The sequence below is a fragment of the Camelina sativa genome, chromosome 11 (genome assembly GCF_000633955.1).
Source record: "Camelina sativa cultivar DH55 chromosome 11, Cs, whole genome shotgun sequence".
NCBI classification, from domain to species: Eukaryota; Viridiplantae; Streptophyta; class Magnoliopsida; order Brassicales; family Brassicaceae; genus Camelina; species Camelina sativa.
The window spans coordinates 16,513,119-16,528,306 of NC_025695.1; the positions used below are offsets into that span (position 1 = coordinate 16,513,119).

Genomic DNA, 15,188 nt, shown 5'->3' on the forward strand with positions numbered 1-15,188 from the left:
ATCCAAGATCGCAATTATCTTACTCTCGAGAAACTACGCTTCTTCGAGTTGGTGTCTTGACGAATTGGCAGAGATTATGAAGTGCAGGGAAGAACTGGGTCAAATGGTGATGGTTGTTTTCTATAAAGTGGATCCGTCTGATGTTAAAAAACTAACCGGAGAGTTTGGGAAAATATTCAAAAAAACTTGTGCCGGTAAAACAAAGCAGGACATTGGGAGATGGAGACAAGCTTTGGCAAAAGTAGCCACAATCGCCGGTTACCATTCAAACAACTGGTTCGTTGTTTTCTATTTCCATTTAAACTAATATCTAATCTTATATAATAATTTAAGTTTTTTCTAACTTTGCTTAACAGTGTGATATTTGGCATTCTATTTTTCTAACTTTGCTTAACAGTGACACATGTCATTCTGATTAATTATAAATTTAACATTCTATTTTTTTATTTGATTTTATTTTATTTGTATCTTATGTGGTGTATAGTTTGTTAAAAAAAGATAATTGTTTTATAGTTTGTTTTTCTGAAATTTTTTTCAACATTGTTACAAAAAATATATTCCTTCCATTTTTTAGTTTTAGCATCTAATATATTTCATAACGAAATCATATACCATAGAACTTAAAAAAAAAAATACTGATCAACCCAACTAAAAAATATAAACAAATTAAAACCAAATAAGAACAGAAAATGTTTCATATTTTTAAAGTAAAAACTGAAACCAAATTAATTTATGATAGACTAATTTAAAAATATAGAAGATTTTCTAATCTATATATATACATATATTATACTATATTCAATAATCATATATAATGTATTAAAGACACAACTCAAATTTGTATTTAATAGTGTTCTATAAGTTACAGTTTGACTGTCTTTAAAACATATGTACTAAAAAATGGTATCATAACATAATTGTTCTATCTCCCCCATGAAATAACAGAAAACAATAGTTTCAAATTTAATTTATTGTTAATTATACTATTTATTTTAAAATAATTAGAAATAGAGACAATTTATTGAAAAAAACATATTTATATTAAATTTGACACACTTTTATTTTCATGAATTTTATAAAAAATTAGTTAGACTTAGCTTAGAGTATAAGATATTTGTTTTGTGATATCGTATCAATAAATTATTTTAAAATTGACTTATCATATTATAAAATTATTCGTTGTTAAGTATTACTTTTATATATGAAAATAAAATTAATATATAAGACAACATAATTTATCTATCAAAGTAAGGTCTTACATTTTTTTTTCTTAGAATACTTATCAGATTTTTTTTTTTCCGAAAAAAGAAATTATAAATTAATTAATTTATCTTAATTATTTAACGAACAGATAAAATTTAATTAACTTTGCTGTAACTAATTGTCCTATTACTATAAAATGGTTTCATACATTTTAAAATAAAAACTGAAACCAAATTAATTTATGATAGACTAATTTAAAAATATAAAAGATTTTCTAATATATAAAAAACTCACATTATATTCAATAATCATATATATTGTATTAAATACACTACTCAAATTTGTATTTAATAGTAATTTATAAGTTACAGTTTAATTGTCTTTAAAACATATGTACTAAAAAAAACATAATGGTATCATAACATAATTGTTTTATCACCCTTTGATATAACAGAAAATAATAATTTCAAAAATTAATTTATTGTTAATTATACTATTTATATTAAAATGATTAGAAATAGAGACAATATATAGAAAATAAAAAAATATATTAAATTTCACACAGTTTTTTTTCAATGATTTTTTATAAAATTGGTTAAACTTATATTATAAGATATTTGTTTTGTGATATCGTTTTAATAAATTATTTTAAAATTGGCTTATCATATATAAAAATATTTTTTTGTTAACTATTACTAGTTAGATGATGAAAATAAAATTAATATATAGGACAACATAAAATTATCTATCAAAATAATTAAGTAAGATCTTATTTTTTTTCCTAGACTACTTATCAGTTTTTGATTTTTCTAAAAAAGAAAAAAATATAGGCTCCAACTGGTAACCAAAATTTAGGAAAAGAATGAAGAAGAATATGATATTCCTCTTTATTTCTCAAAATTTTTACCATTTACAAAGAATATTATTTCCTCATCATTATTCTACATTCCTCATAAAATGAGGAACACTAGACCAAAAATGTTCCTCCCCAAAATTGATGAGGAACAAATAGAACAAAAAAAAGAATAAATATTAAATTTCATTTTTTATTTTAAAATAAATAAAAATTATGTTTATTAATAATATTTTAATTTTATAATACAATAATATTCATATTTTCACAGTATATTGGCAGAAAAATATACTTTATACAAAATTTCATATTAAATTAATTTGAAAGCTTTATTTGAAAATTGTATGAATAGTAAAATAAAATTAAAAAATGTGTATACCGTAAATAAAAACTAAAAATATTTTAAATTATATTTTATTTTAAAATCAAATGTAAAATTTATTTTATATACATTAAAATAGTATTAGTATTTTATTGACTGATTTATTTAATATTTAATATATTTTTAAAAATATTGTTATTATTTGGTTACCAGTTATTATTTTGTTCTTTCTCTGCATCTCTTCCTTTCATTCCTCAAAAATTGTTTATTCTGTTCCTCATTGTTCTTTTTATTAATTTTCCTTTTGTTCCTCTAATGGTTACCAGTAGAAGCCATAATTTATCTTAACTATTTAACGAAAATACCATATATAGTTGATTTTGCTATAAGTAATGTTCTTATTACTATAGTAACATACTGTTTAAATAATTTCAACAATATATTGTAATCAAAAATATTTAGTAATATGTACTTTAACTTTCCTTTTTCATGACCCTTCTATAAAACAATACAATATATATATATATATATATATTATAAATTGTAGTTGAACCGTAGTATTATGAATATTATTTTTCAAGACATATATTAACAATTACATCTGTAAGTTTCATATATTATTGAATAGAAACTTCATTTTTTAATTTTAAGTTAATACATACATAAACCACGCATCGTGTGGGCTACTTTGTAGTTGTATATATTTATAGCTTTTCTATAATTGTTTAATCGATGTAGTGATCTCTTATAATATTGTTAGGGATAATGAAGCGGCTACGATAAAACAAATCTCTACTGATATTTCCAACAAGTTGAATAATTCAGTATCACCAAGTGATTTGGACGAGTTGGTTGGTATGAAAGCTCATTTGGAGGAGATGGAACCATTGTTATGCCTAGAATCAGATGAAGTGAGGATGATTGGGCTTTGGGGTCCTTCTGGGATTGGGAAGACCACCATTGCTAGAGTTGTGTACAACAATCTCTCCAACAGTTTTCAACTGAGTGTCTTTATGGAATCTATCGAAGCAAAATATACAAGACCTTGTTCCGATGACTACAGTGCAAAGTTGCACTTACAACAGCAGTTTATGTCTCAAATAACCAACCAGGATGATATGAAGATTTCTCATTTGGGAGTTGTTCAAGACAGGCTAAAAGACAAGAAAGTTCTTGTTGTTCTTGATGGTGTGGACCAGTCGATGCAACTAGATGCCATGGCGAAAGAAACTTGGTGGTTTGGTCCTGGGAGTCGGATTATCATCACAAGTCAAGATCGAAAGCTTTTTAGGAGACATGGGATTAACCATATTTACCAAGTGGATTTTCCACCACCTAAGGAGGCTCTACAAATCTTGTGCACGTCTGCTTTTGGTCAAAAGTTCCCTAAAGATGGTTTTGAAAAACTTGCTTGGGAAGTTACAGAACTTGCTGGTAAACTCCCTTTGGGTTTAAGGGTTATGGGCTCTTATTTTCGAGGAATGTCTAAGCGGGAGTGGGCAAAGGAACTACCAAGGTTAAGGACTAGCCTTCACGCCGATATTCAAAGCATTTTGAAGTTCAGTTATGATGCCTTAGATGACGAAAACAAATATATATTTCTTCATATAGCCTGCTTTTTTAATTATCAAGTGATTGAGAAAGTGGAAGAGCATCTTGCAGAGATGTTCTTGGATGTGAGGCACGGGTTTAACGTATTAGCAGAGAAATCTCTCATCTCTATAGATGATAGAAGTAGAATAACCATGCACAATCTGTTAGTCCAACTAGGTAGAGATATAGTTCGTAAACAGTTTGTTCGTGAGCCTGGACAACGCCTATATTTGGTTGATGCAAAAGAAATTTGTGAAATACTCACTGATGATGTACAAGTAAGTTTTGACATATCTCCCAACAAATCGAGTTTATTTGATAATGAACATTCTCTTATTATTTGTGTTCCTTTTTCAGGCTAGTAGAAGTGTCATGGGCATAGATTTCAATTTTAGCACGATTAGGGTCAAGGAAAATTTCCAGATAAGTGAGAGAGCCTTTCAAGGAATGACTAATCTCCAATTCTTAAGATTATGGGGGGGGTATGGAGGATACATTACATCTACCATGTGGTTTAGAGTATATGCCTCGAAAACTTCGATTACTAAAGTGGAAGTATTTTCCGATGACATGTTTGCCTCCTGTTTTCAACTCCGAGTTCCTGGTTGAAGTAGACTTGTGTTTCAGCAAACTTGAGAAGTTGTGGGAAGGAATTAAAGTAAGTATTTTTTTTTCTCTTAAAATTTAAATTAATTTCAAATAAACTGTTTTTTCTTAACATAGTTTTATTAAGAAAATTCTACATGATTAGTGTAGATATAACTACATGTTCTTAAATAAATTGACTGATCAAACTAGGGCTGGGCATTCGGGTAATCCATTCGGGTTCGGATAAACGGGTTTAGAAAAATAGAACCCATTGGGTATTTTTAGATATATGGATTCGGTTCGGTTTGGGTACTATCGGGTTCAGATCGGTTTGGATTACAAATTTTAGATATTTTGATTATTTTTGATATTTAGGTATAAAACTAAATGAAATATTCAAAATTATAATCATAATTTTGGGGTAATTGCATTATATTAATGATAAAAATTATAAATATGTTTATATGTTCGGGTTTAATGGGTACCCAAACGGGTACCGGGTATTACCCGACCCTAACCCAAACCCACGAGTATTAGAAAATAGAACCCAATAGGATTTTATAGGCAAACCCGTACTCAACCCGAACCCGGTTTTTTGGGTCGGGTTCCGGATTGGGTATTCGGATACGGATTTTATGCCCAGCCTAGATCAAACTGTACAATTTTTTTTTTTTTGATTAAGTGTAGATATACATACATGTTCTTATTATTTGTCTGTACAGCCGCTTCCAAATCTCAAGTGGATGGATTTGACTTTTTCTAAAAACTTGGAGGAGCTTCCTGATCTCTCAACTGCCACCAAACTTATGGAATTGAATCTCGAATGTTGCTCCAGCCTGGTGAAGCTCCCCTCTACTATTGGGTGTACCAAAAATCTTCAGAAATTGGATCTTAGCTATTGCTCAAGTCTGATCAGTCTTCCCTCTACCATTGGGTATACCAAAAATCTTCAGGAATTGAATCTTAGCCATTGCTCAAGTCTGATCAGTCTCCCTTCTACTATTGGGTATACCAAAAATCTTCAGGAATTGAATCTTAGCCATTGCTCAAGTCTGATCAGTCTCCCTTCTACTATTGGGTATACCAAAAATCTTCAGGAATTGAATCTTAGCCATTGCTCAAGTCTGATCAGTCTCCCTTCTACTATTGGGTATACCAAAAATCTTCAGGAATTGAATCTTAGCCATTGCTCAAGTCTGATCAGTCTCCCTTCTACTATTGGGTATACCAAAAATCTTCAGGAATTGAATCTTAGCCATTGCTCAAGTCTGATCAGTCTCCCTTCTACTATTGGGTATACCAAAAATCTTCAGGAATTGAATCTTAGCCATTGCTCAAGTCTGATCAGTCTCCCTTCTACTATTGGGTATACCAAAAATCTTCAGGAATTGAATCTTAGCCATTGCTCAAGTCTGATCAGTCTCCCTTCTACTATTGGGTATACCAAAAATCTTCAGGAATTGAATCTTAGCCATTGCTCAAGTCTGATCAGTCTCCCTTCTACTATTGGGTATACCAAAAATCTTCAGGAATTGAATCTTAGCCATTGCTCAAGTCTGATCAGTCTCCCTTCTACTATTGGGTATACCAAAAATCTTCAGGAATTGAATCTTAGCCATTGCTCAAGTCTGATCAGTCTCCCTTCTACTATTGGGTATACCAAAAATCTTCAGGAATTGAATCTTAGCCATTGCTCAAGTCTGATCAGTCTCCCTTCTACTATTGGGTATACCAAAAATCTTCAGGAATTGAATCTTAGCCATTGCTCAAGTCTGATCAGTCTCCCTTCTACTATTGGGTATACCAAAAATCTTCAGGAATTGAATCTTAGCCATTGCTCAAGTCTGATCAGTCTCCCTTCTACTATTGGGTATACCAAAAATCTTCAGGAATTGAATCTTAGCCATTGCTCAAGTCTGATCAGTCTCCCTTCTACTATTGGGTATACCAAAAATCTTCAGGAATTGAATCTTAGCCATTGCTCAAGTCTGATCAGTCTCCCTTCTACTATTGGGTATACCAAAAATCTTCAGGAATTGAATCTTAGCCATTGCTCAAGTCTGATCAGTCTCCCTTCTACTATTGGGTATACCAAAAATCTTCAGGAATTGAATCTTAGCCATTGCTCAAGTCTGATCAGTCTCCCTTCTACTATTGGGTATACCAAAAATCTTCAGGAATTGAATCTTAGCCATTGCTCAAGTCTGATCAGTCTCCCTTCTACTATTGGGTATACCAAAAATCTTCAGGAATTGAATCTTAGCCATTGCTCAAGTCTGATAAGTCTCCCTTCTACTATTGGGTATACCAAAAATCTTCATAAATTGGATCTTAACCATTGCTCAAGTCTGGTGGAGCTTACTTCCTCTGTTGGTAATCTCAGCAATCTAAAAGAATTGGATCTTAGCCATTGCTCAAGTCTGGTGGAGTTCTCTTCCTTGATTGGAAATGCCACTAATCTAGAGTTTTTGGACCTTAGGCATTGCTCAAGTCTGGTAAAGCTTCCCTTTTCTATTGGAAACCTTCAGAAGTTGCAGACTTTGAGTTTAGAAGGATGCTCTAAGCTAGAGTTTCTTCCGAACAACATCAATTTGGAATATCTCTACGCACTTAATCTCAAAGATTGCTTGCTGTTAAAAACTTTTCCTGAGATCTCCACAAACCTTAGGGTTCTCGATCTCACAGGAACTGCAATAGAAGAAGTCCCTTCATCAATAGAATCCTGGTCGTCTCGTCTCACTAAGCTGTGGATGTCGTACAGTGAAAGACTCAAGGAATATCCTCATGCTTTTGACATCATCACACACCTACACGTGAGTGACAAAGAAATACAAGAGCTTCCTCCATGGATCCAGAAATTCTCTCGTCTGTATACACTTAAGCTCTATCGTTGCAAAAAGCTGGTGTCATTCCCACAAATTTCCGATTCCATTGTACTCATAACTGCAGACGATTGTGAGTCCTTGGAAGAGCTTCCCTCATGTATCAACTCTCGTCTTAGCAGACTCTTGCTCACGGGATGCAGAAAGCTGGTATCACTCCCACAGATTCCAGATTCCCTCAGTAGAATATGTGCAGAAGATTGTGAGTCCCTGGAGAGACTAGATTGCTCATTTCAAAATCTGGATATTGATCGTCTCAAGTTTGATAAGTGCTTCAAATTGAATCAAGAAGCCAGAGACCTCATCATCCAGACACCGACTAGTGAATATGCGGTCTTACCCGGCAGAGAAGTGCCTGCATGCTTCACTCACCGATCTGTTACTGGAGGTTCTTTGATAATCGAGTTAAATGAGAAGCCTCTTCCTACATCCATGAGATTTAAAGCTTGCGTTTTGCTGGTTAATGAAGGTGTCCATCAAACTTGGTCTCCCGTTTGTGTTACGTGTTGTAAGAGCAACATGTCACTATCTCTCGTTTTAACAGAGCATCTGTACATATTTGAAGTCGAAATGGATGTGACTTCCAGCGAGCTTGTCTTTGAGTTCAAGGTCAACCAAAGGGCTTGGAAGATAGAACAATGCGGGGTACTCCAATTCTCGGAGGTCCCTTTGATGAATCATAAAAGTGACACACCCAGGCCCCGCCCAATCCTAAAGCAGCTGCTTTACGCCTTATAATATATACAAAAAATTTGGGCTAGATAACGAAGCAAATTCTTAGCTAAGTTGGTTATGTTGTACGAGAACATGTACCTTGACGCGGGTTTAATTCTCCAAATCGGCAGTTTTTGTATTTTTTTTAATTGTTTGTATCATATGTATAAAAAATGCTTCAGGCCTCGGTAATCCTAGGACCGGCCCTGGACACACCCTTGATGAAACTGCAGTCTATGCCAAAGTATTAGAGACCGTCACTACAATTCAAGAGCACAATGAGAGAAGCAAGAAGGTAATATATGTCACATTAGGAATTCTTCTTTAACTTTTTAATCTTGAACAACTATTATTGCTCCTTTAAACAAAATTATTTTAACTCATCATCTTGAGAAAGCATTTGAACTTTAAAGTCTATTGTATTATAACATCTAATCAAAAAATGTGAGAAATCTCTCTGGAATTTTTGTTTGATTTGATGACGACATAAGGACCAGTCCACAAATATTAAATTTCGAGAATCACCCTGAATCTGATTCTTTATGATAAAACCTTATATACGTTCTCAATACGTCAGAGTGACTTCAAATACTGTATGTAGTTTAAGAGCAGAACAATTACTTTGATTTGTTGATATGTTACTTCCAGATCAAGAGAGCACTTTTCAAAATTTGTCATTTCGCTCCCAAACATTGCAAACAATATGAGCCTATACCGACATACACTATCATCCTCTAATATGTTAAAACATAGGGAGATTTATTCAGATTTTATACATTTCAAGTAATATTACCAAACCATAAAAAACTATTTTTTATTACTAGGATATTTCAGGTATTTTCAAAATATCCAACATGTCCTTATTTTATGTTATAGGAAAAAATGTAATTACAAAAATATCATTCCCACGTCAGACGCCACGTCAGAAATCACTGACGTGTATTAAATAACTCAGTCGTAACGCATTACACAGGTAATGATGGCTGAGTTATTGTACGTTGCGGCTGATTTATGGAAAACACATTTGAGATACAGCGAACAGCTGACTTAGAGCATAACTCAGCCAAGCGTTACGGCTAACTTAATGAAATCTGGCTGAGTTTTCACACGATGGTTTAGTTGTCAAAAGTTTGGCTGAGTTATCACTACGACACGGCTGAATTAACTTTTTCCGGCTGGTTGAGTTATGAACAACGGCTGACTTATGAGATGTGGTTACGGCTGAGTTATGGTTAAGTTTTATAACTCAGCCGCCATGAGCTGACTTATCGGAAAACTCGGCCGTTTTACGGCTGAATTAGTAGTGAAAGATTAATTACTAGAATATCATTCAGTTACGGCTAATAATAAACGATACGGCTGAGTTACAAATTTTCAGTTGAGTTATGACATTAAGCGGCTGAATATGGCAGCCATTTTTTTGCTTTTTAATTAGTGTAATAGTATTCATGTTGCGGCTGAGTTATAATTTTGTTTGATGGCTGATTTAATTAGGCTGATTTACATGTTCGTTTGGTGGCTGACTTGCCACTTCAGACGCATCATCCATGTCAGCATTCCATGTCATCATCTTCTCCGGAAATACGAAACATCGTTCCTTCGATTCTTGTTCTTCAACTGGTTAAAAAGTGTTCTTCACCTTGTTCTTCCCCTTGTTTTTCTCCTTGTTCTTTACTTCTTACTTACACTCATTCTTATTAATTTCCTCATTCTTCTTCATTTTATTTCATGGATCCAGTTCCGGTAATTGTTGTTTCCGGTAATTAGGTAAAGAAACACAAATATGTATTTAAGCAACACGCATGTTCAAACAAGTTGGGCACAATGTGAAAACTTGTCAGATGTAGGATGTAGTATTGTTGTAATACATTTGTTTTATTTTGTGTAATAACTCAGCCGTCAAGCATTATAACTCAGCCATCATATTAATCGACGAGACCTTTCGTTTTTCGCTTTCAGATTATTTCTTGTGATAACTCAGCCACAATGCATTATAACTCAGTCGTCATATGAATCGACGAGGCCTTTTTGTTTTCCCGTGAATACTATAACTCAACCGTCAAGTCATATAAATCAGTTGTTTGCTTTCAGATTATTTCTTGTGATAACTCAGTCACAAAGTATTATAACTCAGCCGTCATATGAATCGACGAGATCTTTAGTTTTCCCGTAAATACTATAACTCAGCCATCACATACCGGAACTCGAAAACGAGGGTGGTTTAGACGGAAACGAACAAGACAGCGACGACGAAGAGATAGAGAGTGAGAGAGGATAGCGAGCGATGAAGGCGAGAGAGTAGAGAAAGACAGAGTATCGCCGGCGGAATTAGGGTTTGGCGACGAGAGAGAGAGTTTTTTTGTTTCGGGTTGTGAACAGTAAAAAACTTTTAGTTTCCCTCTCTTTTTATATAAAGAAGAAACTGTCAATTCTGGAAAAAAAATATGTCTAGTGACATGGATTATGGAAGATGATGTGTATTTTAATTTGTTGATGTGTATTTTTATTATTTTTCTAATCAAAATCGAAAAATAAACCCTAGTAGTAAATTATAATTACAAGCACTAAATATTTAAGCAATATTTAGAAAATATATACATATTAAGAATAAACTAATCCCTATATTAGTAAAAGAGAAGTACAACTTTCACATAGCCCGAAAATGCCCCTGTCGAAATTTGTATTAAGACAATTCATTAAGGTTATAGGTGACTTTTAAATATACTAAGTCAGGGTTTAAAATTAAAAATTACCCGGAAATGCAAAATTGGATATCCGATAGGAATTATTGAGGAACTTCTGTTTCGACCTTCCCTCACATACCAATGGGCTATGTTGGGCTTCCGAAAAAAAACCTGCAAATTAGAGAATGATTTTAGATAAGTCTACATTAGATTATCTATTAGATTATCTAAGATATCATTAAAGAGAGAAATACGGTATTCAATTTGATTGATATCAATCTTCTAATACATTGATTACGATATTCAAATAAAATTAATTAGACAGATATCAATCTTCTATGACTAATCCAAAATCTTACGAAACCGCATTTTGAGTTATGTGTTTCATTCCTAATTCATACTTCGAGATATTTTGAATCCTTAACTGCACCAACAAAATATATTACCTAATGAACTACTAAGATTTTTATCCCACATTCCCCGAATATACCATAAACTGATACCTAATGGAGACTATGTGAGATCTTCCTATAAATACGATCAGCATAATCAAATCGAAAATCACCATACCTTCTTTACTTTCTCCTTTCTTCTTTCAAACCATCTCCAATGGCTGCCGCTCCCGTGCCTATCACAGACCTGCAGTCCATTAAACCATTCAGAACAGGATGGAGAATTCAAGTGAAAATCATTCATTCTTGGAAGCAAAACACTGTCTTTTCAGGAGAGACCATTGAAATGGTTCTAGCGGATATTTCAGTAAGCTTACCAAACTCTTTACTATAATTTACAATTCAAATCTACTGTTATCTATTGTTACTGTTTTGAAGTTTAATATCTTTCCCTTCAAGTCTCAAATAAATGACAAAGAATAAGTTCTTATAGATTTAGTCATTATTTATAAAAAAACACAAACTAATCTTTCATTTTCAAGCAATCAAAGGAACAAGAAGCATAGGAAACATATTATTAATAAACAAACAGATTAGGACATACCTTCAATTTTTGCTCTGCTAAAACTTATCCTCTATTATCAATAACTCTTCCGCCAAAAAACGTAAAACAATGTCCTGATATTGAATCAAAAGAAAAACCTCCACCTGGTCAGTATATTACCAATTATTCACATATTACATTTTCTAATTCTTTCAATTCAATACGAAGCCACAAAACAATTATCTTAATGTACTTCTTTCACGATTATTTGCACATTAACAAAAAACTTAGTAATAGAGAGTTCACAATTTGGAAAGTTCAGAAATTAAAACCAAAAATTAAAAACTTTAAAAATTAAGCTTACTGTTTATGGCTTCATGTCCTTTCACTCTATTGTAATAACCTGGGTTACAGGAAAGTACATCTTATTTGATTTCCTGGATTAAATTGCAAAAGAAATTAATCAGTAAGGATATATTTTTCCAAATAAAACAAGCAAACACGTTTTTAAGAAACAACTACTTATCTTACGGATATTATGATGTCTTCACATGTACTGCATAAAATACAGGAAACATGTCAACTAATCAAATACGGTAATGATATATACTATTTATAATATTAGCAATTATCCTTTTGAAAACTGAATTGGAGATATAGAACCGTACAGAAAGACTATAGACATGTAAAGTCGACAAAATATAAAGAATATTGAATCATAATATCTAGCAACTTACCAATCCAATTGAGTTGATAAATTGGGTCGCTTAACTCATGGATCAAAACTGAATCATCCGATTGATAGCACCATCATCTCCATAGACAACCCCAATTGATTCGACTAATCAGAGCTTCTCTCTTTTTACGATTTTAAAGTTTTCTCTTGAAGATCCGGTGGATTGAAGAAGTATTGAATTTGATTTTACCCTGTTTTCTGAAAAATTGGTCGTGAGTAGATGGAGAAGAAAAGATTGATCGATTACAAAATGGAGATGAAACGATGGAATATGAGAAATTGGGTACAATAATTGTTTAACAAACCTACCACTTTCCAGATAATAAGATAGCTGTTTTAAAAAAACCTTAAAGAAAGCCCACCGAAAACCACATCATAAATGTCCAAAAAAAGTTAAACACAGACCCAAATTTGTTGGTGGACCAATTTAAAATACAGCCCAATTCAATTACTCACAAAATTGAATACATTTTACAAAACCACATTTAAAAGTGATAAAGTAAAAGTAATTATATACACTATGGTGAGAACATTGGCGAATAGATTTCGCATGTATACGATGCGTAAAAAAATAAATACATATTACTATTATGATGTTGTTTCGTATTAATAAAGACAAACATGTGAATTAATATTTCAGTAATCGTGTTTCCAAAACCATGTGTTAAGTAAAATGTTCTTTTATTCTATTTATATCTTATCACATGTTTGTGTTTATTAACATCTTTGTTCCTTTTGATTGTATACCATCCTTTTAAACAAATGGTATACAAAATCTACAAGTCTCACAAAGAAAGTTTTGTTTAAATTAATTATTTCTAAAAAAAATAGTGACAAATTTGACAAACATAGACAATATAATAAAGAGATACTATAACATCTTTTAAATTATTATTCGTTTTAACAAAATTAAAATATTCCTCAGCGCTGTAAATTATGTATAATATGTTGATCCTTGTCGTGGGTCGGGTCCTAGTTTTTGTATAATATCTGAGTAATTCTTTCTAAAATATAAATAAATTATGTTTCAATTACCAGATTGAAAAACTAAGAGTATTCGCCGCGCCAGCACGCATACAAATCTCCGTTTTTGCCGGCGGCGCAGATCGGCGGGATTACGGTGTCGACTCATCCGTGTTCATTGACCCACTTTTTCCCTTAAGCTGGTCTGAAACTGATATACTGTTCATGAGTATGTTGATCCTTGTCGGCTAACCGGCAAATCATTCACCAAGTTTTTCAATCTCAGTAACTATCCATTTCACCTGACACAAATCCGAGTTTTTGTCAGCACAGTTAGAGTTGAGATGTAGGAGCTTTCGTGGTCAAAATCATACAAAACAGAGGAAAAGAGTCCAAAACCAAAAGAGTCATTATAAAACAGAGAGGAAGAAAGAAATCATTAAGAAAAAAAATTCATTTGTTTCTCATAAGTTTCAGTGAACCAAAAGGGTACAATATGAATTTATAGGAAATCTAAGTAATTTTACTAAAGGTAAAGATCTTTGCTAAGTAAGCACATGATCCAGATGAAATAAGCAAATGTGGACATAAATTAAATAAATGATCTGACAAAACAACAAATTGTATAAATAAAAAGGACTAAGAGCAAATAATTTGTTTAACCTTTATCGCTCTACATATGCAGTAATTAAAAGTTAACTTAGTAAATATAAGAAATATCTAGTTAAATTGATAATTTTTCATTTTTAATATCTTTCATTTTGTATAAATTCTTTTGTCATATATATCTACTAGTATTCTACCCGTACGTAGTATGGGTTAAGAATCATTTAAATATTAAACTTAAAAAGAGTTAACATTTCAGTTGAATCAACATGCTAAATACATTACCTCTGGCTTCTACTTCTTCACTCAAATTTCCAGAAACTTATGTGAACAAAGATGATTATTTGAAATAATGAAAATGTTGCTGGTTCTGCCTTCCTGGTCCCCTATCTTTGATAACGCAAAAAAAAAAAAAAAAAGACTTCTTATATCTGCAATTTATAATGAACAAAATGTTTTCTTAACCATTATTATAATTTTGAATTAATACAGAATGTGAATGAAATAAAAAATTTATAAAAACTTAGCTTACTCAATATCCCAAAGACCGAGCACAATGTAGAACAAAAGACTTCTTAGAGCATCATTAGTGGAGTACCTCTCCTAAGTTACTCACAAATTAATTAATCATATAATTAATATTAATTTAAGTAAAGCAATCCTAATAGTATTTTTGCAAAATCATTCCTTTACTAAAGACTTAAAGAAGGTTGCTCAATCTTTTAAATAGTAATTTTTTAATTTGTGTAATTTTCTAATCTAAAATGAGAAAACATTTACAAGGAACATCTACAATAAAAATTCAATTGATATAGAAGAAAACTTAAAATGGTGAAATATCTACAAGGAACCTATATTGCAGAACAACAAAAGCTCACTTAAACAATGTTTCAAGAAGTTGTCCACACTCATCCTTAAACAATGTTTCAATGATTCACAATGTTTCAATGATTCACAATTGTGGATATGAAAAGATTAACAATGATTCACTTAAACATTGTTGTAACATTGAATTTTGAATTTACAAAGAGTACTTGAAGCGCATGCCATAACACAGAATCTGCAACTCTTATACAAGACCGTTGATGTTTTTTTTCTTCATGGGATT

At 32.0% G+C, this 15,188-nt stretch overlaps 1 long non-coding RNA gene and 1 pseudogene across 2 annotated transcripts; one reads left to right on the forward strand and one right to left on the reverse strand.

Annotated features, from left to right (window-relative positions):
• On the forward strand, positions 8-8,203 carry LOC109125107 (annotated as a pseudogene).
• LOC104723594 lies at positions 8,294-12,803 on the reverse strand. Of its 2 annotated transcripts, none has more exons than XR_002034357.1 (6): positions 12,513-12,803; positions 12,140-12,331; positions 11,836-11,909; positions 11,410-11,478; positions 10,909-11,010; positions 8,294-8,382 (listed from the first exon to the last, which is right to left on the reverse strand). It is a non-coding gene; the product is annotated as an uncharacterized LOC104723594 (long non-coding RNA). The 2 variants fall into 2 exon arrangements; XR_002034356.1 differs by lacking the exon at positions 8,294-8,382 and adding an exon at positions 10,727-10,823.